Source organism: Vipera berus, assembly GCF_964194415.1.
Source record: "Vipera berus genome assembly, chromosome: 3".
Lineage (NCBI taxonomy): Eukaryota > Metazoa > Chordata > Lepidosauria > Squamata > Viperidae > Vipera > Vipera berus.
In genome coordinates this window covers 11,959,794-11,985,810 of record NC_138204.1, presented here as the reverse complement: position 1 = coordinate 11,985,810, position 26,017 = coordinate 11,959,794, and the positions used below count along the sequence as shown (strand labels likewise).

At 39.8% G+C, this 26,017-nt stretch overlaps 1 protein-coding gene across 1 annotated transcript in view; it reads left to right on the top strand.

The window, feature by feature from the left end:
* Window positions 1-26,017, top strand: part of CDH4 (cadherin 4) — a gene marked incomplete at its 5' end in the record, with an annotated part of 1,039,205 nt that overhangs the window by 88,550 nt on the left and 924,638 nt on the right. The window lies entirely within an intron of this gene.

Genomic DNA, 26,017 nt, shown 5'->3' with positions numbered 1-26,017 from the left:
TCCAGCCCCCTAATCATCTTTGTTGCTCTTCTCTGTACCCTTTCTAGAGTCTCGACATCTTTTTTACATCGTGGTGACCAAAACTGGATGCAGTATTCCAGGTGTGGCCTTACCAAAGCATTGTAAAGTGGTATTAGTACTTCACTTGATCTTGATTCTATCCCTCTGTTAATGCAGCCTGGCACTGTGTTGGCTTTTTTGGCAGCTGCAGCACACTGCTGGCTCATATTGAAGTGATGGTCTACTAGGACTCCAAGATCTCTCTCACAGTTACTACTATCGAGCAAGGTACCACCTATACTATACCTATGCATTTGATTTTTCCTGCCTAAATGTAGAACCTTACTTTTTTCACCATTGAATTTCATTTTGTTAGAATTTAATTTAAGACTTGTGGGCTTCAACTCCCAGAATTCCTTAGCCAGCCAACTCCATTCTGGAAGTTGAAGTCCATAGATCTTAAAGTTGCCAAGTTTGGACACCCCTGGGCTAGCCAGTCTGTCACATGGCTAAGTAGCTCTTTGTGTTAGGGTGGTCTTAAGCTAATGGGTGGCCTGTGGGCATTCCATAAAGTCTGATAGGTCTTAGAAGGAGCAGTTTGCTTCATTACTACAGTACATTTTTGTTCTGATCTATTAAAGCAGGGGTGTCCAACCTTGGTAAGACTTGTGAACTTCAATTCCCAGAATTCCACATCCAGAATGTCTGCCTGGAAAATTCTGGGAGTTGATGCACAGGTCTTGAAGTTGCCAAGGTTGGACACCCCTGCATTAACAGATGATTTTATTTTACTTTTTTGTTTGTATCCTGCTTTCATTATTTTTTTTACAAATAATTCAAATTGGCAAACATATCCAACACACCTTCCTCCTCCTGTTTTCCCCACAACAACAACTTGGTGAGGTAAGTTGGGCTGAGAGAGAGTGATTGGCCCAAAGTCACTCGGCTGGCTTTCACGTCTAAGGTGGGACTAGAACTCTCAGCCTCCTGGTGATTGGCCCAAAGTTGCCCAGTTGGCTTTCCTTGCTAAGGTGAGACTAGAACTTACAGTCTCCTTCTTTCTAGCCTTAATCGCGAGACCAGACTAACTCTCTTAGTTCTGAATATATGCAAATATCTGCATTGCAGGTCCAAAATGCAATGAAAATGCATAACTCCATGTATCTTCTAGGGCAGGGGTAGGCAACTTTGGCTCTTTTATGACTCGTGGAGTTGAACTCCCAGAATTCCTGAGCCAGCCATGCTGGCTCAGGAATTCTGGGAGTTGAAGTCCACGAGTCATAAAAGAGCCAAGGTTGCCTACCTCTCTTCTAAGGTGTAATTCCTATAACAATTTATTTCCCCCACTACCTAAAAGCAACCAACAGTTACGTAATGAAAGGCACAGAAAACTTACAAATGTGGGTTTTGTGTTTTTACAGATGTAAGGGGGGGCTGCATTTGTCAAAGTCACAGGAAGTCATTTTATGTCTAGGGAGCCTTCAGAAAGCTTTGTACAATTTCAATAATTAAACTGAGGAGTCACATCTGTCAAGCTGAAACCAACAGTTAACATTGATCAGATAAAATATGGTGGCAAACTCAAGATTATTTCCACAAAGGTGTGTGGAAGAAATGAGCCTTCTAATGAATTTTGAAACAAGGGATTATTGCAGGGAACTAGATTTGATGGAAGGAACTGAAGAGATTTACTTTTTTTAAAATCTGATTTGTGTGGCATGCATCTTGTCTAGTAATGTATATTTTCTAATGTACATTAACTCAAGACCCTTTAGAATAAATAATTACAAACATTCTATGAGCAAAGATTCAAGAAGACATTTTAGACCGGGCTGAAGTAGATTTTGAATAAGGCAAAATTATTTCATGTGAACAGAACTTCTTTGGTGAGATACCAACTCCCAGGTTGAAAAAATAGACAACCCAAATGCTGAGTACATGGTGGAGCTTTGCAAAAGAAGAAAGATACTTTTAAAGTATTTTTTTAAAGATTTTTTCTTGGATCTAATTTAAAGGCAGCTTATAAATAACCCAGGCGGTGGGACAAATTGTGAAAGTGCAGAAATGCATGCATTTTAAAAAATAAATTCAAGATGTATAATTTCAAAAGTGAAGAAAATATTCAACAGGGTCTTGGCTGTTGACTGAGCCATGCAATAATTATTCTGTATACTCAAAATACCGGGATTCTACATTACAAAACCAGAGGAATTTGTAGGCTTCATATATAAATTGTGCCTTCAGGAAAGCTGTAGGCAAGAACATGGTATCTTCGCACAGCAAGCAAAGTCTCAAAGAGTAGAAAGTTATTTATTGACACGATTTGCATGGCTGCCCATCTTAAGTGCCACAACTCTGGATGGCTTGGAAAGCAAAATAAAAGTAAAACCAACTGAAAAAGTAAAACCAACACTCAAAGAGATTTTGACACTCCAAACTATTCTCCCTAACCAATCAACAGTTGCAATCAGTGGGCTGCAACCTCACCTGATTTCAGTGCTTGATTGAAGAATCTGCTTTTAAAGGTCCCATAAGTTGCTGCAGGAGACTGTGACGTACAATCAACACATCTTGCTTCTTCAAGCAGAGGTAGCTCTTGCACTTAAGATCTTCTGAAGATTTGTAAAGGCTGTTTTAGAAGGCCTTTGGTGATTGATTGGTATTGATGCTGAGTATTGGTTATTTTTATCAAAACAAATCTATATTTCATGGATATGTTTTATTGGTCATGCATTGGTAAAGTGTTACTTTTGCTATAATGAACACTGCTGAGGGCCACTTAGGCTGAAGGCTGTATATAAATCTTACAAATAAATCAGAGTCTCAGTTTTTCTTTTATTTGAATAGCAGAATTATTTGATTCATGGTCGAACATACCATCCAGAGCAAATTTCTCATTTTGATTGAGTTTGGATGCCAGTATGGTACACAATCAAATTAGCTGATGCAGTTCCTATGCCAAAAAAGAAATAAAAAAACCTGTCTAGTACACAGGGTAGCTGTGCATAACTGAAAAGGTTGAAAAATACGCAGAATGGGTCATTTCAATGGTAGAAACAGAAAAGAAATCTGCTAACACAGTAGTGGCATGCATAGAAATGAAGCTTGAACATAATGATATGGAACATTCATCTATTCTGTCTCAACAGCATCATTCAAAAATTGGCAACCACCACTCTTTCAAGTGTATTGGATGCCCTGTTGGGATGTTGGCAGATCAAACTGTAAGAAAAGAGCAGCATTGCAACTCTTGTTTAATACATAACTCAGAAGATTGCCTTCTGGCATATTGTCTTCTCAGGAGATTGTCCAAATAAAGGAATGGTGACATTTTACAAGGTTTGGAAAGTGTCATGTTGTGTTGAAACTCTAGAAGATAGAAGCTCCAAGAGAGTAGCAGAAACTCCACTGCCTTGTTGAATATGAACAAAAAAGCAATGCTAAGAAAGGGGAAGAAGTCCAACTATATCCCTGAAAACTGTAATGGAAAGATTTATATATTATCAATTTAATATGCATTTTTTTTAAAAAAATCAAAACATTACTTTGAGAAGGAGTTAGAAGCTTTTCTCTGGATTTATATTTTTAGGTCAACAAACATGACAGTATCTTTAAGAGAGAAGAGGATAGATTTGACATTGAGATAGGCTGGTCTGTCAAAACACAGCCTGGAAACAAAACTTAGATATAAGCATGGTGGACAGAAACTTTCCAAACAATCGTAGGAAGATCACTAATATTGGGAAATTTCCTCTAAAATAGGGATGCAAACTAGTAATGGAAATAATTGTAACTATGATAGGCTGTTAGTATTAAATTGTGCAAGAAAATTCTTTGTGTTGCTAATAAAGGAGAATATTTGTAGCTAGTCACTAGTGCTGATGATGTGTTCCTAGTTTTGGTAATGAAACATCTGCAAGAAAACAAGCAAGCTCAGAGAGCACCAAGGCTCCCTCAATTCTACGTGTGTTATAGCATACGTGTGTTATAGTATACAAATAAAATTAATAATAATAATAATAATAATAATAATAATAATAATAGTTATTATTATTCTTAAGTACATGGATTCACTTACATTCATGAATCTCTCCTGCGCTATCGAAACCAGTGCAAAAGAAGTACCCTAAATAGATTGAGGACCTCTCAATTTCTCAGAAGATGCTGAAGAGAAAAGGACCAGGAATTGCAACAACTACATCCTTTCCTAACCAAGGTAGTGGATGCAGGAAGGGAAATGGATAATGATACTGTAATAAGTCTGAGAAAAATAATTCCAGATGCTACATTCAGAAGACCTCTGAAAAGATAAAGAGGTAACCAGTCCCTAGAAAGTCATGTTGTTTAGAGAAACGTGGAATGCAATTTTATATCCAGAAGAACTCTAGAAATGTAATTTGAAATGAGACTTCATGGCTCCTTAGTTAAGGGTGCATTTTAATAGTTTGAAACCTATATTGTAGATTTGGTATGATACAGAGAAATATGATTGGCCTGCTAACGAATGCTTGATAGTTTGATCAGAATTTTGTATAATTTAGTTAATTAAATACACTAAAAAGATGAGTTTGAGACGACCGGGGTAAAACAGATTTACATTTCCCGTACAGCAAGGTAATATTTCCTGGGCATGATATTCATCACTTTGTAGTCCTAGATAATGAGCATTGATGCTTAAGATTGGGTCTATGATCTGGTATTAACAAAGCAAACTAAGCAGGAATGTAACTGATTCTTGTAGTGGTTTTAGCTTTCAATCCTATTACTGGGAGAAAGGACATCTGAACTAAACTTCCACAAAGAAAAGGCTTAAATCTGTTGCATTAGAAAAAGAAATGTTTCTACTGATCAGGAGAACCCCAAATGGAATAAAAGAAAAAAAGAAAGCTAAGTTGTATTATAATGGAAATGTAAACTCTCTGAAAGAGCTTCAAAATCATTAACAGAATGATGAAAGGAACCAGCAGAAAGCAAAGCAGCAGCTAGATTTCACATATGATTAAATAACATGGCATAGGGAAAATATTGACATGGCAAATGAGAGTTATTTGCAGAAAGGCATGACGCTATGGTTAGAAGTTTTACTGGTCTCTCAAAACTTCAGGTACGCAATATGCTTGCAAATTTCTTGAAACTTAAGTTGAGACTAACGAAAATTTAAGAGGGACCAAATATCACAAGCAATTCTTCTGGACAGTGTTGCTATCAATACAAGCAAAGGCATTGTGTTTTAAACATGGACAAGATGTTTTAATTCCCACAGAGATTCCTAATTCAATCTTCCTGTTTTTGCAGCCTCTGTTGGATTTGGGCCAACTTCTAAAGAACACCCCCACCCTTTTGTTGTTGTTGTTGTTGTTGTTGACCTAGGAGAAATTGTGGTTTGGATTAGGAGGCCTGCCAGAGAATTTTGTACACTTCTAAACAAATATGTTTAATTACACTTGAGTGCAACCTGAATCTAGCAATTAAGATTCAGTAGACAAAACAGCAATTACATCTTTTAAATGAGAGTAAGCTAAATGAATGCAGGTGGAGAAAGAGAGAGAAAATAGGGTAGTATACCTTTATTTACCTTTGAATTCCTTGTGAATGCAAGTAAGAATTGTGCTATTCTTTGTGCTCTTACTTTTTAGATCATTCTTTATTTTGTTTTCAAATGCCCCCTTCTTTGAAGGAAGAAAAAAATCTTAGAAAGGGTGAGATTGGTGTTGGTGAGGAAAGAGCTGTAGCTGTACCATGACTGAATTCAATAGGGCCCAGAAGGCTTGGCATACTGGATGGTAAATAATTAAAACTAGTAGGTAGCTTTCTTTCCTTGGATTCTAGAATACAGAAAGGAACAGCGTGCTGAAAAGTAAAGAGGAGATTTAATTATAGGGAGGAGGGCAATGGCAAGCTAAGACAAGTTCATGAAAGATAAGGATGCTGAAGTAACCACAAAGATCAAAATAGTTTTAAGTGGTGATTTCTTTCCAATAGCTTCTGTAATGGACTTGGAGAGGAATCTTGGGAGACGGGAGGCAGAGATGCAGTCAGGGCAACAGTCAGAAAAAAATATATCTCAGCCCACATTCTGGACAGAGAGGACTGCTGGTTTGAAAGAGGGATCAAAGAAGACATCTACATTAAAATTGAACATCCGTCTCTCAACAGAAGGGGAGGGATATGACACTACCCATCTCCTGTTTACAAGACAGTCCTTTCAGCAGTTCCAAGAAGATTCCATACCCATTTGTACTAATCAGGTGATCCTGAGGGCACAGATAAACTTCCAAGTGGCTCAATGACTTGTGGAAAGAGTGCTAATGACCAGATGACTGTGAGAAGTATAAATCCTTCCATTGCCACCATTCAGTCAGAACTGAAGAAACTTCTTGGATGAGAAGCGAAATGTCTTCAAGGAAAAACAAAAGAAAGTCCACTTGCCTTTTGAAAAAGCACCTTTGGGACAACCATGACCTGGATGACTTGAGAATCACCATAGACAATCTTACGTCCATAGAAGGAATGAGGGCATGGAAAGCACCTCAGAACGTAGTTCTTTGGAAGGTAAAGGCAAGAGAAGAAAAGTTATTTTTAGACTTGCGAAATTCTTTTACTGTAACCTGCTATGGTTATCTCTGAAGACCTGTTTCTTTTGGCACATCTCAGTTGGCATTGGTGGCTGTTGAATTCTAGAAGTTGTAGTTCCGCTGAATGTTAAAATTCCCAGAGTAGAGTGTCCTGTAAAGAATGATGAGGTTTTTTTCTTGAATTTGGTGAAGCAAACGGAAGCTAGCAAACCAGTGTGTTGCCGTTGCACATATTGTATAAGGACTGTAACAGCCACTATGTAAGGACAGACGCCAGCAGAGTACATCCGTAAACACTAACTTAGCAGTCAGAAGATGCAATGAAAACCTCTTCTGACACATGGATAGATTCAACCACAGTTTTCAGTTTAGCATCTTTAGACCAAGCCAAATCCAAAAATGCTAGGGAATTATTGGATCAGCTATCAATAGACACACAGAGATAAATTACATTTACATACTATTCAGATGAGATAAAAGTAAGAAGAAAAGAAAAAGACCAGAACACATCCTCTTTAGCCAACACCCAAATAAGCAGACAATAATCAAGTGGAAAACAATATCCTAATCAAGAAACTACCGCGAAGAAAACCATACCGACACCGTAAGTGAGCACCAAGGGCTCCTTAATGTCTTTCCATTCCCACATAAACACAAATTTTTGTATGTGCAAACTTCAAGGTCCTGTAATGTTTTTCTGGTTATCTTTTTTCCCCTCACTTGAACTCAGTGAAACATTAGAATGAATTTTTTACAGATGATAGGTTTGTTTCTTTTGAAGGCATTTTTCCTTGTGCCCTCGCCTTCCATGCAAAAATAAAACACTTGAGAGTATCCGCTAACATTCACCAGAATTATTTCTCTAGTGTGAACGGTGTGAACTCCATTGACCTGAGGGGATGGAGATAGGGAAGTGGCCAAGCACTTGCTTATCTGTGCAGGAGTCAAACTCCTTTCCTGATAACATTTTATTGGTTCATCTTTCTCTGCTACATGTTAGCCTGAAGCATCTGAAAAATAAGCCAGCAGTAGTTCCCCCCCCCGCCGCTTTTTTTATGCTACAGACAATTACAGTATTACGTTTTGATCTACTTGCTCTAGACTTGAGATCTTACCTAAGTGAGGCTTTTTTCCAAGGTATGGATAAAAATGGAAATAATTCACTTGCAACATTAGTTGTGGGAGCCTCTGTATCATCTGACAAGGCGGACATGCTCCAGATCCTTCCTCTAAAATGGTTTCATCTAATGGAAATCAGAAGCTTCATCACTGGAGGCTTTTAAGAAGAGAATGGACAGCCACTTGTCTCAAGTTGTGTAGTGCCACTGAACCTTTCCTTGGAATAGCCTCTTCATCTAAGAGATCTGGATGACCCCATCCTATTGCCGCCTTCAAGGTTCTGGAGACCTGTCCTTCCCCTCAAGTATTAGGGCCAGGTGGTGTGAGTGATTTGTGTGTTGCCTGGATTATTTGATTATTTTAATTATATTTTTATTTAATATTGATCTTGCAATATACTGTAGGTCTTTTGTGTTTGTTAGCAGAGTTGTTTGTAAGACATATTAAGTATCTAAGTAAATACATACCTAAAAAAGCTAAAGGTTTCCCCTGTCCAGTAGTATACGAATCTAGGGGGCGGTGCTCATCTCTGTTTCTTAGCGGAGGGAGCCAGGGTTGTCTGAAGGTGCTTTCATGGTCATGTGGCCAGCACAACTGTATGCTGAGGTGCACAGAATGCTGCTATCTTCCCATCGAAGTGGTACCTATTTATCTACTTGTATTTTGCATGCTTTTGAACTGCTAGGTTCGCAGGAGATTATACTGTACCTACATTCCATTTTCTTAAATGTTCCTGTCTTAATAGGATTCTGAAAACCATTATCTGTCTGTCTATCATCTCCCTCTTTCTCCCTCCCTCTCTCTGTATCCCTATCAAATTTAGGAACTATCTCACAGAGCAACTCTGGGCAGTGTGCAATTAAAAACATAAAAACCATATAAATAGCTAGAGATTGAAACTTGGGAATTTTGGTGTTAGCATTTTTTTTCTAGTGGCCACAACCATCAGCTTTCCAGAATAAGCTAATACTAGGTTGTGAGTAGATAGGAATTCTGTATCTTTACCTTTATTAACCCCCAAGTTGATATGGAGCTGATTAAGTGGTTGGTTGCTGCTGCTGCTGTAAACTCTGTGTGTGTGTGTGTGTGTGTGTGTGTGTGTGTGTTTATGGTATTTTAATGTTGTAAGCCACCCAGAGTCATTGTGGGTGAGTTGGGTGGCCATATAAACATGTTTAATAAATATATAAATAACCATCTGGGATTTGAACTCTGTAAAGCTATAATGTGGGCATCTTGAACAGGAAGGCTGATCTGCATTTTTAAGTAAAACCTAAACATGACGTTGGAATTGAAATAGATTATTGACTTATTTGACTTCATTGGAAAGAGTCAGTCTTCTCAAGTTTAACATCATTTCATTAAAGAAATGTTTTTAATGTCACTTCCCTGAGGAATAGAATAGTTTCAGAACATTGTGTGCTAGCTTGACTGTGTTTAAATCTGAATGTGTATGCTAATTAAATTATTTTGTAGAAGCTAATTTGATATATTGCATTTAATGAAGGCTTGCATCAGTACTCTTTCCCCTTTGCTTTCCTGTAGAATGCCATATTGACTTAAGACATATTTTTATGCAGTTTTCATTTTGCAAGGAACAACAGTCGTTGAAAGCAGTAGAGGCTTGATGAAGTGAGATTAAATTAGCTCATTGTAGCTGCAGATGTTCTGTTGTGCTAGGTTGCTGTTGATCTTGAATGCAAGGCAATCTGTCGCAAGGCAAGGCAAAACTATATTTAAGTACTGTTTGGCCTTGGAGCAAGAAGTTCTATAAAGAATAAGAAATGTTTTTTTAATTAAGAATGATGTATTGTTAAATCTTCCAGAACCATGTTGGGACATTATAGAACATGTATGCTGTAGAGCAGGGGGTCTTCAAACTTGGCCCTTTTATGACTTGTGGACTTCAACTCCCAGCATTCCTCAGCCAGCGTGTCTGGCTGAGGAATTCTGGGAGTTGAAGTCCACAAGTCATAAAAGGGCCAAGTTTGAAGACCGCTGCGTAGAGGATAGAAAGCAAATTTGATCTAGTGGTTAAGGCACCAGGCTAGAAACCAGACAACTGTGAGTTCTGGTCCTGTCTTAGGCATGAAAACTGGCTGACTGACCTTGGGCCTGTCACATTCTCTCAGCCCACGAAGTCAGGGTGAAGTCTGATAGTTGATTCCTTTGTCAATCAATGAATCACTCCTCAGTTGCTTTGAAAAACTTGGAAAAGAGAAATAACTTATCTTGTTTAAACTGTGGGTGTCACCCTTAAAAGGACAAGCTGTGCACAATTCTTTTATTACTTTTTATTAAAGATCACATATTAGTTGTTTTTAATAGAATTACTGTAAAAAAAAACAAATTGTGATTAGCTAATTTATCTGTCCATTATAGACGGAAAACAGCATTTCTCCCCCCCACTTTTTTAAAACTAATTCTTATTTTGACATTTCTTCCCACCATCTCTTAAGTTCTGGGAAAGTATCTTCTTCACTTTCTATTGATGATACCCTGGTTTGCTGAGTAACACACAACAGGATTGGGAAAAATGGGTTGAAAATCAGGACAATATTGCAATGAGGAACAACTAGAAATTAATTAGGCCAAAAATCAAACTTATGTTTTGGGGAAATGGCCCCAAAAGGTACCACTGTAAGTGATTTAGTCCAGGGCTTTTCAACCAGTGGTACGGTCACCACCTGTGGTACATTGGCACCTGGCAGGTGGTACACGACCATCCTAGAAAAGTAGCAGGGGAGGGGAATGAGCTGAACCGGTGGCAGCACCGCACAAGCCTGAGTGAGAGACAGCTGGAGCTGCAGGGCTGTCAGGGCTCAGCGGAAGCGCCAGGATCAGCACCTGATTCATATTTATGATGGTCACAGTGTCCCAGGGTCATGTGAAGTGACCAAAACCTGCTGCAACCACCCAGCAGACAAGTGGAATAAAAACCAAACATACCCCCACCCCACCTCTACTGCCAATCCTCAAGTGAAATGCTCACAACAATGAAAACCTCGGACAGGAGGAAGAGCGCCACCAGGTAGGCAGGCAGGTGTCTTTCTTGGCTGTGGCTTGGGGGGCACTTTTTCCAGTGCCATTGTAACTTCGAACAGTCAGTAAGCAAACTATTGTAAGTCGAGGACTATCTGTACTTCATCACTTTTTTCCTTTTTTGGGGGGTGTCATCACATTTTTGACACCTTGCTAGGCGACTGGTGGTTCTCGGATGTTGCCATATCCTAAAAGTAGTACAATGGGTGAAAAGGTTGAAAAACCCTGATTTAGTCAGTATAACAGTCTACAAAACTCACCAAGCTTTAGTAGTAGTAGTAGTAGTAGTAGTAGTAGTAGTAGTAGACTATTGTCATTTCAACAATATACAGTACAGTACACAGTGAAACGAAACAAATTTCCCCAGGACCAAGGTGCTACATCAGACAACACGAATCAAAAAAGAACAAAACACAAACTACGCATATCTCTAAACTAAAAACTTTTTTAAAAAACTACAAATACAAGTATTTATAGTTCCAGTTTCTTTGTGTTGAGAATTCTAATGGCTTGTAGGAAGAAACTGTTACACAATCTGTATGTCTGAGCTCGAATGCTCCTGTACCTCTTTCCAGATGGCAAAAGAGTAAAAAGTGTGTATGAGGGGTGTGTGTAATCAGCCACAATGTTTCTGGCTTTTAGGGATGCAACGTGTGATGTAAATATCCATGACAGAGGGAAGGGCAACCCCGATGACAAAATACGTAGGCAGGATATAACTGTTTCCATTACTTGAGGAGCTGTCACAGAGATGGAGAGGATTAGTTATTCTCCTAAGTACCTGAGGACAAAACCAGAAGTAATGGGTGGAAGCTTGCTCAGGAGACATCCAACTTAGATTAGAAGGGGACGTTTTTGAACAGTGAGAACAATTATTCAGTGGAATAACTTTCATTGTAGAGTTGTGGATGTTTTGAAAATAGACTGGACAACTATTTGATTGAGATGGTATAATGTCTCTTGCCTTGAGCAGGAGGGTTGGACGAGAAGATATCTGGTCCTATGATTCTAAGTTGAGGATTCATTGTGTTGTCATTCATACTGACCATTATATAAAGCAGTCAGTGAAAAGAATATTGAAAAGAGTGAACAATCTGCTCAGTCCAGAGGAAGAAAAGGTACTTTCTTTCATCTGATTTTAAAACAAGGACATGTTGTTTGCATGAGCCACGCTACGGAATAGTTTCAGTTGTGTAGAAATTAAATAGTATTAGTTGTGGGACAGTGTTGGAACAAAATGACCGTTAACAAGAATTGAATGCGCTATTCATTTTGATGAGCTTTCTTAAAGTATATCAAATGAAAAGAGGAATTTGGAAAAAAAAATGGGTGGAGTTGTGTTGTTGTTGTGCTTATTTCCATACCAGGTGATTCAAAATTGTGCGTCTTTGTGCAGTCATTTCAGTGCTGTTGTACAGTATCCTTGGTTTCCTGCACTTCCATTAAATCCTAAGGGAGACATCACTGCCCATTTATATCCCATTTTTCTTCTCAAATGACTATTCAAGACAGGTAACAATGATTAAGTACAAAATACAGTTAAAAAAAATAAACTGAAATCAAAACTTGGCACCTCCATTTAAGCAAGTCTGGGGAAAGAGATGCATTTTAAGAAAATTTCTCAGTGAAGAGTAGGAGCCAAATAATTTCCAAGGGACTTTCTATAGATATTCTGAGTCATCTCTAGGTCATGGTTGTCCCAAAGGTGCTTTTTCAAGAGGCAGCTGGACTTCTTTTGGTTTTTTTTTTCTTGAAGATATTTTGCTTCTCCAAGAAGCTTCTTCATTTCTTCAGCATAATCCTTCCATTCTTCACCATTCAGTCAGAAGTGAAGAAAGTTCTTGGATGAGAAGCGAAATGTCTTCAAGGAGAAACCAAGTCCAATTGCTTCTTGAAAAAAAAACACCTTTGGGATTCCTAAGGCAACACATCCCTTCACTTCAGAACGATATAATGGAATCATGTCAGATAAAATCTCTACACCAGGGGTGTCAAACTCACAATGTCATGTGATGTACCATGACTTCTTTGCCATTGCCATTAATGGGATGGGCTTGGTTTTGCCATGTAGTCCTCAATTTACAGCCACAATTGAGCCCAAAATTTCTAAGCTAAGCTTTCTAAGCAAGACAGTTGATAAATGAGTTTTGCCCCATTTTATGACCTTTCTTGCTATGGTTGTTAAGTGAATCACTGCAGTTGTTAAGTTAATAAACAGCTGTTAAGTGAATCTGGCTTCTGACTTTGTCAGAAGGTTGCAGAAGGTGATCACATGACCTCGGGACACTGCAGTGGTCATAAATACATGCCAGTTGCCAAGCATCCAGATTTTAATCACGTGACCATGGGGATGCGGCAGTGGTAATAAGTTTGAAAAATGGTCATAAGTCACTTCTTTTCAGTGCCCTTGTAACTTTAAATGGTTGTTAAATGAATGGTCATAAATTGAGGTCTACCTGTAGTTCCACCTAATGAGCATTCCATGTTGCATGCCTGATGCTGGATATCTTAAGTGACCTTTGACTGGGCACTCTTAGTTAGTATAGAAAATAAAAGGACAAGAAGCCTAAAATAATCCAACATGATTGCCCCAAATACTTCAGGAAGAGAGTGTGTTAAACATCAGACTTGGGTGTACACTTTGTTGTTGTTACTATTCCAATATATTGTCTTCAACTTATGACAATAGGGACAAGACGTTCCATCACTAAACAAAGCATTCCTGCACCCAATTTTACAAACTTTTTTTATCATAATAATAAAATTGGAAGGGACCTTGGAGGTCATCTAGTCCAACCCCTGCTCAGACAGGAAACCCTATAACCGTGGTGGCGAACCTATGGCACAGGTGGCACGCTGAGCCCTCTCTGTGGGGGCACGTGCGCCATCACCCCAGTCCTAGGACTTTAGCTGGGTTTTATAAAACCTTTTTGCTTTACGCCTCCGCCGCCATGTACAAAAAAAAAAGGTTCAATCAATCAATTTCAACTTCTTGCACGGGAAAAAAAAGTTCTCACAAAGTTGGAATTGATTAACTTTTTAGTCCTATCCAGTCTGCCGTTACCACTGCAGCCATGCCCACCCAATTGGTCACACCCACCCAAAGGGCCACGCCCATCCAGCACCCAATGATACATAGATTTTAAGCCAGAATTATTTTTGTTAGGTATAGTTGTAGGAAATTACTAGAAAGAATGTGTGTATTTAATGTTACATGTACTAACTGCAGCAAGAATTGTATTTGCTCAACATTGGAAAGATGAAGGATTACCAGCGGAGTAAGAGATAATTAAGAAAATTTTGGACTGTGCAGAAATGGACACTTACACTGAAAATGAAAGAGAAAGAAGATTCAGAATACCTTAGAACATGGGATGCATCAGGGGTCTTCAAACTTGGCCCTTTTATGACTTGTGGACTTCAACTCCCAGAATTCCTCAGCCCAGGCACGCTGGCTGAGGAATTCTGGGAGTTGAAGTTCACAAGTCATAAAAGGGCCAGGTTTGAAGACCCCTGGGATACATATTCTCAATGACTAGAAAAAGGAGGTTGGGAGAAAGGAGTTTAACATGTATTAGTAAGCTAAATATTGGAACACAGACCACATGTTGCTGTTAAAATATTAAGAATTTGTGATTATAAAAAATTAATAAAATATTGTTTAAAAAAAAGAAATCCAAATTTCTCTCCTATTAAAAAAAAACCCTGCACCTCCATTACCTGCATGTATATACAGAGAAAACCATTTTTCATTGTTTTTAGCTTTTTTAAAAGTCAAATTCTTGAACATCTATGTAACATAATCTCAGTGGATTATGAAAGTACATTTTTCCCTTCTAGGTTAAAATGCTAAACGCAGTAGAAAAACATTTGCAAACTTTTGTCTGGAAAAAAACTCCACTTCGCAGGCAGCCCATTTGGCATATGCTTGAGGCATCATCTCAGCATGAATATTTATAGTAAGAATACATTTATGGTGCAGCCGATAGGAGAGGTTAAGGAGAGAATATGATCTCCAGCTGCCCTGCCCCCAGGGCTATACATTTCACCACCTGAAAAGCAAACTGTGGGCTTTGTTTGCAAATGGGAAAATGCATTGGGGAAATTAGTATAATTGCTGAGTATTTCTGTAACATCAAAATATACATAAACTCACTTGCCCCTGTTGCAGAGGTGATGGGTACGTTTTTCCTGTTGCTTGCATCACTCTTTAAAAAATGTCCTCAGGCTCTTTCACAGTCCCATAATAATCCCTCTTCTTTTGCAGGTGTGCTGAGAGGGGAAAAAAATACATTTTGCCTCACACTTCTATTCCCCCACCTTAAAGCAAATTGCAGCCCCTGCAATCAATCCGTAATAGGCTGTTTGTTGCTGTCAACTGACAACAAATTTCCAGCTTTTCCTTTTGTAATGATTTTAAGTGTAGTGGTGCTGCCGGACATTGCTTCCAAATCATCTCATTCAGCTGGGTAGGTAGGGAGGCAAAATGCTTTTTTCTTTTTCTTTTTAACTTTCTAAAAGAAAATACAGTCGCCTTATTTGAGAATTCTGCAACTGTTACTCTAATGGTTTGCAATCTTTCGGGATGGCTTCCAGAAGAATTTTCGGCCCTGAGCCCTTTTAATTTAGAAAATGGAACAACTACCGTATATACTTGAGTATAAGCCGAATTTTTCAGCCCACTTTTTGGGCTGAAAAATTCCACTTCGGCTTATACTCCAGTCAACAAAAAAACTTACCGAGGACTTGTGCGCGGCCGAGGCTTTGGTGCTTCCGGGATCGCGCGCACCTCTCCCAAGCCACCGCAGTCCGAGACCTGCAGGTCTCCGTTCCTCCGCGCCCTGCCTGCCTGCTTCTTTCAGCTGTCTGCCCATCAGCTGTCCATAGGGATGCTGCAAAGCTCTCCTTCTCTAGGCCTTGGACTCCCTCCTGGCTGAAGAGTAGATGAACCAAGCCAGCAAGGAGACAAAATGTTTCTGCAGCTGTTTTTCCTCTGAAGGTTTTTTTTGTTTTTTTTTTTTAAAGTAATCTCCGAAGGTTATGCCAGAAAATGGAGGACGCTGGGTCTTTGCAAGCTTTAGCTGTCCGCCTGGCTGCCTGAAGGCCGCCCTTTTCAGGCAGTCTGACAGACAGCTAAAACTTGCAAAGACCCAGCGTCCTCCATTTTCTGGCACAACTTTTAGGGATTTATTATTATTATTCCTACTACTACTATTACTACTACTACTACTTCAGGAGTAAAAAGTTGCAGAAAAAAATTCTCTCCTTACTAGCTTAGTTCCTCTACTCTTCCATCTGGAGCCAAGGTAAGATTTTAAAAAGGGATATTGGTTGGAAGGCAGAGGGAGAGTTTAGTTTTAGCATCTAAAAAAAGGGGGGGGGGAAATCAGCGAGTACATCCCAACCAGCTTTTTATGTTTTTGTTATTGAAGAAATATGGGGGAGGGGGAGGGGTTCTGGGGTGGGTTGGGGAGGGGATAATATTGTAACTTCAATAAAAATTTTCAATAAAAAAAAAAAAGAAATATGGCTTTCTGGGGGAAGGTGGGGAGGGCGTTAAGGAAGGAAAGGGTTTTTGGAAGCTCGTCCTGAAGCTGCCTTTTGTGCAAGGGGCCTTTTCTCAAAGCCTAGAGAGGCAGCTTTGTTGCCTCCCCGTAGACAGCTGATGGGCGAACACCAAAAGCTCCAAAAGGCTAGGGAACTAGTCCCAGAACACCTTGGTAGGAGGAAGGGCAGAGGCAGAATTGGGAAAGAGGTAAGACAGGGTTTTCCTTCCCAGATGTTTCTCTTTGGCAAGACAGCCAGCTGTGCTGAAGCCCAGTATCTGGGGGTGGGGGAGACCTGAGGCAGGCGGGCTGGTGCTTGCATTAGGCCTCCCAGGATCCCAGAGGCTTGCAGAGCGCGGATCCAGCCTCCGAGGCATGCAGAACGGCGGATCGGCTTATACTCGAGTCAACAACTTTTCCCAGTTTTTGGGGGTGAAATTGGGGGTCTCGACTTATACTCGAGTCGGCTTATACTCAAGTATATACGGTATATTTGTTCATTCAATTTGTGTGGCGGCTGGTCTCACCAAGTGACTCCAGGCAGCAAATATTTTTTTAAACAATTCAAAATTGTTAAGATATTTAAATTTACTAGCTGGAAACAGCGAGGCTGCACAAAGAACCAGAACACACAGTTAACAGTTGATTGGTTGGAGAGGGTGGGCTCCTGCATGAGGTGATCTGCAGTGTGATTGGTTGCTGTGGGTGTGGAGGGGGAATTTCCCTTTTTTCCCCTCGTTTTTTCTTCTGTGTGCTCTGTAACTTACCTGACAATTTACCTCGTGGTGTAGTGATGTGCCTGACTATATGATATAAAATATATTTATTTGTAAAGCTACAAGTTCATGTCAGTGTCTCTGACTCCCATTTGGACACCTGCTAAACAATTAAAAACAGTTGCATTAAAATGCATCGTTTTCTCATTGTATGGCAGCTGAGAGTAAACCACACACCCTAATCACTAAATTAACCAAGAGACCAAGTCCCTGCACACACAATCTTAAGCAGCAGTGAAAAGAGAATCCCAACAACACTGGCATTTTCTGCCTTTTTGCAGGATTAAAGTTGAAGGGAATCCACAAAAGAAATTCAAGCTAAATTTTAAATCCTTCTGAGAAGAAGAAAACAGAAGCATCTTTTGCTGGAGCAGGCAGTGTTTGGGCGAAGGAAGATAGATGTTACTACAGTATGCAAAGCTTTTAGGGCTGGACAGTTTTTGGGAGCATGCCCTACATAGCGTCTACTTGCAGTTCATTAAATTAAAATGTGTCTTCTGCAATTGCATAGCACTCTGAGAAAAAATGCAGTTGCTTTGAAGAGTTTGCTGACAGGTGCTACTTGAGCACCCCAACACATCCTTTCCCTTTCACAGCCCGACACAGCACCAAGCTTTTTATCTAAAAACAAAACAGCACCATGCTTTTCAAACTCTTCTTTAGAGATTTATGCTCTACATTAAAATTCATTACAATAATAAATCAGAAGTAGACTTCTTGGAAGGAAGAGAGTAGGCAAAAATCACCTTTCTGATAAAAAATGTTAATAAAAGGAGCAGCATTTATGAGCTGTAGCTGTCTTTATCAGATATATATATATATATATATATATATATATATATATATATATATATATATATATATATATATGGGGACGCGGTGGCTCAGTGGGTTAGGACACTGAGCTTGTCGATCGGAAGGTCGGCAGTTTGGCGGGTCGAATCCCGAGTGCCGCGTAACAGAGTGAGCGCCTGTTACTCGTCCCAGCTTCTGCCAACCTAGCAGTTCGAAAGCATGTAAAAATGCAAGTAGAAAAATAGGGACCACTGCGGTGGGAAGGTAACAGCGTTCCGTGCGCCTTTGGCGTCTAGTCATGCCGGCCACATGACCACGGAGACGTCCTCGGACAAGCGCTGGCTCTTCGGCTTTGAAACGGAGATGAGCACCGGCCCCTAGAGTCGGAAACGACTAGCACGCATGTGCGGGGGAACCTTTACCTTTACCTTTATATATATATATAATGTCAAATGCTTGTTAACTATTTTTAGATTACCTTGCTAGGCCCCAAACATGGGACAAATCTTTATTTCCTGTGTCAGCCTAACCTGAAGGCCATCGACAGGCAGTAGTCACACCGGTTACAGCTCATATTTGTGTAAATTTTAAATTGCTAACAAAGAATTAAGGGAGACTGATATGCATTTCAAACTTATTAGTTTTCATCAGTATATATAAAAGCTGGATTGAAGTAAGATTTAAATTGGGGTGAGATGGGTGAGGAAAGAGGTTGCTTATGCAGATGGAGTTTACATGTGACACAAATTACAAGTACTTTTATCAATTAGCAACTATAAAGTGCTAAAATCCATTTTGCTTGTGGAGCCCTTTTGAGATAGCTTGAAAGCATCTGATGTATGTGAATTCAGCAATCTCAATTGTGTGGTACTTAAGTTTCTTCCTTTTTTTCTTTTTTGCTAAAATGGTTACTTCCAAACTAATGTTCTGACAGGCTAAAATGTTCTGAACACATTTTGTTTGGTTTTTTTTAGGCCTGATATCAAACTTCTGTCCTTTACTTCTTATGAGCAAAGTTTGGACTTTCAGTTCTATGCAGAATCCAGGGGGACATTGCTGGCAGATGATAACAAATGTGTGTATGTGTGTGTCTCTGTGTGTATGCAATATCTATATAAGCATACCAAGTGAACTTTGTGACATGACACATGGTTGATCCCTTTCCCCCAAGGAGCCATGGTGGTGCAGCGGTTAAAATGCAGCATTGCAGGCTAATTCTGCCAACTGCCAGCAGTTCAATCCTGATCTGTTCAAGGTTGCCTTAGCCTTCCATCCATCCGAGGTGGGTAAAATGGGGACCCAGATTGTTGGGGGCCATATGCTAACTCTGTAAATGGCTTAGAGAATGCTGTAAAGCACTATGAAGCAGTGTATAATTGCTATTGCTGTTTGGCCTCCCCTGCTTGACCTCTATAGTTAGGTGATGCTTTGGGTTTGAAAAGGGCTGACAAAATGGTCCTATCCTTATGGCCCCTAACTGTAGAAGTCTAGGGGAGAGGCCAAATGAGGGAAAGGGATCGAGCATATGTCATGTCACAAAATCCACCCGTTGTGGTTTTGCATATAGTATGTGAGTCAACAGTGCAGGCTTGGAGACATCACAATGCCCAATTCATTGTTTTGTAGGCCTTGACAGCCGCCCTGAGTCTTCGGAGAAGGGCGGGATATAAATGGAATTAAAATTAAAAAAAATAAAAAATTTGGTGACCATTTGAAATTACAATAACACTGAAGAAAATGACTTGCAACCAGTCATCTCACTTACTGTAAGACTGTCATAGCATCCACATGGTCCCCTGATCACAATTCAGTCTTGTGGCAACTGGGATGTATTTGCAATGGTTGTAGCATCCCAGAGTCATGTGTTCACCATTTGTAACCTTCCCAGCCAGTTTCTGACAAGCAAAGTCAATGGGGGGAAGCTGGATTTGCTTAATGACTGCAGTGATTTGCTTTACAACTGTGGGAAAAAATTGTAAAATTGGGCATGACTTACTTAACAACTGTCTTGTTTATCAGTACTAATTCTATTCCCAGTTGTGGTTGGAAGTTGAAGAGTACCTATAATTGTGGTTGGGAACAGATGCCTATGCCTCTCTTTTTTTAGTGTTTTTTTTTTGAGTCAGTGTTGACTCCTGGCTACTGCCTGCACAGATGCCTGTAATTTTCTTGGCAAGATTTTTCAGAAGTGGTTTGCCATTGCCTCCTCTGGGGCTAAGAGAAAGTGACTGGCCCAAGGTCACTAGACGTCACAGTCTCTTGATTTCTAGTTTGGTGCCTTAGCCAACATACCACGATAGCTCTTGCCTATGCTGATAACTGTAATAAAATTTTTAAAAGGCAGTAAAGGGAGAGAGAAAGACAGCAAGCAACCTTTAATTTCAGTATTTCTAATTAAAAAAAGACGACTGTCTGAATATGATTCTCTATTGAGGTCAGGTCACTATACAGGTGCCTCTCCTGACCTTTGCTTTGATTATCTCACACATTCTCCAGCAGTAGAGAAAAGGTTCTAAATTGGCATTCCTTGGCATTCTTGTTAAATTTTAACCATTAAAGAAATCAAGGTTTAGTCTGATGGACCAGTAGATAAAAAAAGAAACCCTAAGATAGGGAAATAATTTGGCTTTCCAGAGTGGGACTAAAGATTTGGTGTTAGATTCAGAAATAGCTTTAAAGAATGGATTGAAGCTTCAGCTTGGGGTTTGATGGAGAATATAATGTTGAAACAACAAAAACTAATTTTAACAGACAGAAAATAGATTTTAATGAAGAATTTTCTTCATAGAACTGAAGAGAGCTCACTGAGAAAATGATACAGGTAGTCCTCAATGTATGACTATGATAGAGCCTAAAATTTCCTTCACTAAGTGAGACAATTGTTGAGTTAGTTTTGCCTCATTTCATAATCTTTCTTGCCACAGTTGTTAAGTGAATCACTGCAATGGTTAAGTGAATAACATAGTTAAGTGAATCTGGCTTCCCCATTGATTTTGCTTGTCCCAGGATCACATGACCCTGGGATACTGCAACTGTAATAAATACATGCCAGTTGCCAAGTGTCTGAATTTTGATTACATGACCATAGAGATGCTGCATGAAAAATGATCATAAATTTCTTTTTTCAGTGCCATTGTAACTGAATGGTTATAATTTGAGGACTGCCTGTGTTCTCTTTTATTAATTATACTTTTTATTTCTCCTCTCCCTAGCTCCATGGTGGCGAACCCACAGGTGGCACGTGTGCTGTCGCCCCAATCCTAGGCTTTCAACTGGGTTTTATAAAACCTTTTCGCTTTAGGCCTTCGCCGCCGTTTGCAAAAAAAGAAAAAAGAGTCAATTTCAACTTCTCATGGGAAAGAAATGATTTGCAAAGTTGGAATTGATTGATTGAACTTTTTAGTCCCATCCAGTCTGCTGTTACCACTGCAGCCACGCCCACCCAATGGGCTACGCCTGCCCAATTGGCCACACCCATCCAATGGGTCACGCCCACCCTGCACCCAATGATACATAAGTGGGTTTTGGGTCTCAGTTTGGGCATTCAGTCTCTAAAATGTTCGCCATCACTGCCCTAGCTTGTTTTCCCACCTGCGCCATATTGGATGGATGGGGATGGGTGATGAAAAATATTCAGGTCTATAAAAAGCACTTTCTCTGGCTGGAAAACAGATCTTCGTTGGCGCCTCAGATTTTGTGTTATTTTGAACGTAGGCCTGGAAGAGTTAGCTGTTTCTACAGGATTGATGGCTTCTAAGTGGCAGTTAATGTAAACCTTCTTGGCCTTCTGGCTGCCAACTCTGTAACAGTTTGTGTGCTTCACAGCAGGCAGCATGAACGCTTGCAAAACAAGTATATTTGTATGAGAGAAAGGAAAAAGGAGGGAAAATATACCTTGTTTATGGGAAAGACTCTTTTTAAGAAATGGTGGCTGCTGTTAAAGCAGGGGTGTCCAACCTTGGCAAGTTGCAGACTTAATGGACTTCAGCTCCCAGTTTTCCCCACCAGCTGGCTGAGGAATTCTGGATGTTGAAGTCCACATGTCTTCAAGTTGCCAAGGTTGGTTACCCCTATCTCAAAGCATGGGCTGGAAATAGACCTTTGGAACTGAGGCCCAGAGAAATCCCAATATGGCAGCTGCCACCATGCAATTGAAACCCTGCCCCTTTTTATATCTGACAGGTGGAAAAAAAAGGGAGGAGTTTTGAATATTCCATCATGGCTGCCATTTTGAATGGATGGCCCTGATCAGGGAAGAACTGAAAATGAAACCCAATGAAATAGAGGGAAGCTGACGTCTAGTCCTTGATGATGGCATTATTTTCCTGAGTGCTCAATTAAAAGACACTTCTTGGATGGGAAGATATGGGAAACCTAGACAGCATATTAGGAAGCAGAGGCATCACCTTGCTGGCAAAGGTCCATATAGTCAAAGTTATGGTTTTCCCAGTCGTAATGTATGACTGTGTTTTACTATAAGAAAGGCTGCGCATTGAAGAGCTGATGCTTTCGAATTGTGGTGCTGGCGGGGACTCTTGAGAGTTCCTTAGACTGCAAGGGGATCCAATCATTCAATCCTAAAGGAAATCAGCCTTGACTCTCCTCTGGAAGGACAGATACTAAAGCTGAAGCTCAAATATTTTGGCCACCAAATGAGAAGAGAGGGCCCGTTGGAAAGGACTCTGATCTTGGAGATGACTGAAGGCAAAAGGACGGCAGAGGATGAGATGGTTAGATTAGTGTCATTGATCCAATGAACATGGATTTGGGCAAACTGGCAGAATGTGGAGGACGGGGGACCTGGCATACTGTGGGCCATGTGATTGTGACATGACTTAGCACCTGAACAACAACAACAACAACAAAACTTTGAATGAAGGCTCCAACTTTATTTTTTCCTTCTCTCAATATTTTGTAATAGCACTATTAAATTGTCCCTAAGCAGTGCTTTCAGCCCCTTCTGGGGCATATATTCATTAAAACCCCAGAGGGCTTAATTAAATCTACCTGTTGTATTTTTCTACTAAAGCCCCAGTTTCTAGCAGATGAGAACTCAAGAATCATGTTTCCTCTTGTTGTGCATTTATTTTGTCCTCCCTCTCCTTTTCAATCGGATTGAAAAGATACGAAACCAAATACAACTCTTTCTCAGCAGTACCTGTTTTCTGAGTGTGTGCTTTGTGTTTGTTTCCAGAGAAATAATATTCAGATAGCAAATATTGTGTTTGTTTCCAGAGAAATAATATTCAGATAGCAGAGCTATAGGTTAATTTTGTCAATAGCTAAAATTCCCCCTCATGTCCCCTCCTTGCAACACAATATTTATTCTCTCATTCTGTGGGGGAGGCGTGTTAGCCTTGAGAAATCATAAAAATCAAATCTTGTTTGTGGTGTTCACACTTTTATTTTTTTTACCATTGCTTTTCCCTGAAGAAAGAGAATTCCACTTTGATGTTTGCCTCTGTTCATTTTATAAATTTTGTATATTTTATTTTCCGACTAATTAACAGAAGAAAAGGCATACATGTGTGCGCAACAATATTAGCAGTAAAATCTAACCTGAGAGTGCAGTGCTTAAAAATAAATAAAAGGAAAAGAAAGCCATGACTGGGAAATTATGTTGTAAACTGAAGCCTTCTAGAAACATCCAGCATGAAAACTTTCCTTGACCATTTGTCATAAAGTAAACAAATGGAAAAACAAAAAAAAAACACTTATCCCATGTGCTCTAAGAAAATGTAGCAATAGGAAATGTCATTTGCAGGTTGAAGGGTGCATTCTTTGGAAAGAATAAAAGAGAAGAACAGATGTAAAATAACCTTCCTGTCCTGTGTAGCGGAGTAAGGTAGGGAATGAGATCGGTACAGAAGAGGTAGTTCTCGACTTACAACAGTTTCAGCGATACCAAAAATAATGACTTATGACCGTTTCTCACACTTGTGACCGTTGCAGCATCTAATCAAAACTCAGATGATTGGGAAGTGGTTCATATTTATGATAGTTGCAGTGTCCTAGGGCCAAGTGATCAGCTTTTGTGACTTTCTGACAACCAAAATCAATTGAGGAAGCCAGATTCGCTTAACAATCGTGTTACTAACTTAATAACTACAGTGATTCACAACAACTGTGGCAAGAAAATGCGGCAAAATTCACTTAACAAATGTCTCACTTAGCAACATAAATTTTTGGCTCAACTGTGGTCATAAGTTGAGAACTACCTGTATTCTAGTGCTTATATTTTCCCCTCCTTACAGTATTTTCTATATTCTTTTAAATCTTGATTTGTATCATTACTATCACATGATCCCAGGAAGCTACAGCCATTGTAAATACATGCCAGTTGCCAAGTGCCCAAACTTTGATCACATGATTATCATGGGAAAGCTCTAATTGTTGTAATTGTGAGAGCTGGTCATAAGTCACTTTTTTCAGTGCCATTGTAACTTTGAAGGGCGGCCAAACAAATGATTGTAAGTCGAGGACTAGCTTTATTACCATCTTTCTCTCTGCCTTCTCTGCATGCCACCATTGATCTTTGCATGCTTTGATTTTTGTAATGTGAAGCAGTTACTGAATTAATCTCCATTTTCTAAATAGGAACATAGAGCAACTCTCTTCTACTAGTCTAGTACAGAGGAAGTAATGAGGCAATTTGTTTTGCTTTGCAGTTTGCCATATGGATTTTGGCCTTTGGGTAGAAATGCAGATTATGAATCAATTAAATAAACTTGTCCTCCTTCTTCTCAACCTCAATTGAAACTGGGACTTTTCCACTCCAGAGTAACAAAGGAAGTTCATTCTGTTCAATCAGGTCTTGCACTGAGAAGTATATATATATACATGTCCTGAGGCATCCGTTTTATTGGTTTATGGTCTTTAGAAAGTCTAGTCTGGGTAACAGTTAAGGAGGATAAGTTGAAATTTAGTTGGTCCTCTTAGATAATTTCGCTTTACTGAGGTATTTGTTGAATAAGACCTGGTTATTGCTGGTATTATAGTAAACGATGGATGTAATCTTTATTTTTTTAAAAAAACAACAAGTGAATGCGAGTATCCCAAATGTGCTTTTCAAAAGGCAAGTGTGGACTGTCTTGGTTTTTCCTTGAAAATCTTGTGCTTGTCATTCAAGAAGCTTCTTCACATCTGACTGAATGGTGGGGTATGGAAGAATTTATATTCCACACCCATTTTCACTCTGATTCAGATGACCCTGAGGGTATAGATAAACCCCCAAGTGGCCTCAACTACTCTCAGAGAGCCTGACCTTCAGAGTACTAATGACCAGATGACTAAAAAGAGTATAAATCCTTCCATTCCCCACCATTCAGTCAGAACTAAAGAAGCTTCTTGGATGACAAGCAAATATTTTCAAGGAAAAACCAAGAAAGTCCAGTTGCTTTTGAAAAGCACCTTTGGGATAACCATGACCTAGATCTGTGGTGGCGAACCTATGGCAAGCATGCTACAGGTGGCACGCAGAGCCCTCTCTGTGGGCACACGCGCTGTCACCCCAGTCCTAGGTCTCCAGCTGGGTTTTATAAAACCTTTTCACTTTAGGTCTCGGCCGCCATGTGCCAAAAAAAAAAAAGGTTCAATCAATCGATCAGTTTCAAATTCTTGTGGGAAAAAAAAGATCTCGCAAAGTTGGAATTGATTGATTGAACTTTTTAGTCCCACCCAGTCTGCCGTTACCAGCGTAGCCATGCCCACCCAAATGGGCCACGCCCACCCGGCACCCAACGATACGTAAGTGGGTTTTGGATTGCGGTTTGGGCACTCGGTCTCTAAAAGGTTCGCCATTACTGACCTAGATGATTGAGAATCTCCATAGAATCTTTGAGTAATTCATAGTTTGTTCAGCTCATAGCACTATGTATATAGACAGAGGATATGCACCTTGTTTGACTGGCATAAAGTAGCAGATTGCTCTAAATGCTTCTTCCAGTGTCAGGTGTGAACAGCCAGAACCATGCATGAAGAGTCCAATTAGTTGTTTTATTGCTCAAGCCTACACACAGCAATCCTCTCAGACACATGGTTTGCGTCTGTGTAAAACTAGGCAAGGTTCAACAGCATACAAGGGGTGGTGGTCATACTTCGCCCTCTTGTGCCCACATAGGGATTCCAGACTAATATTTCGTTTGACTCCTTTCCCTGGCTCACC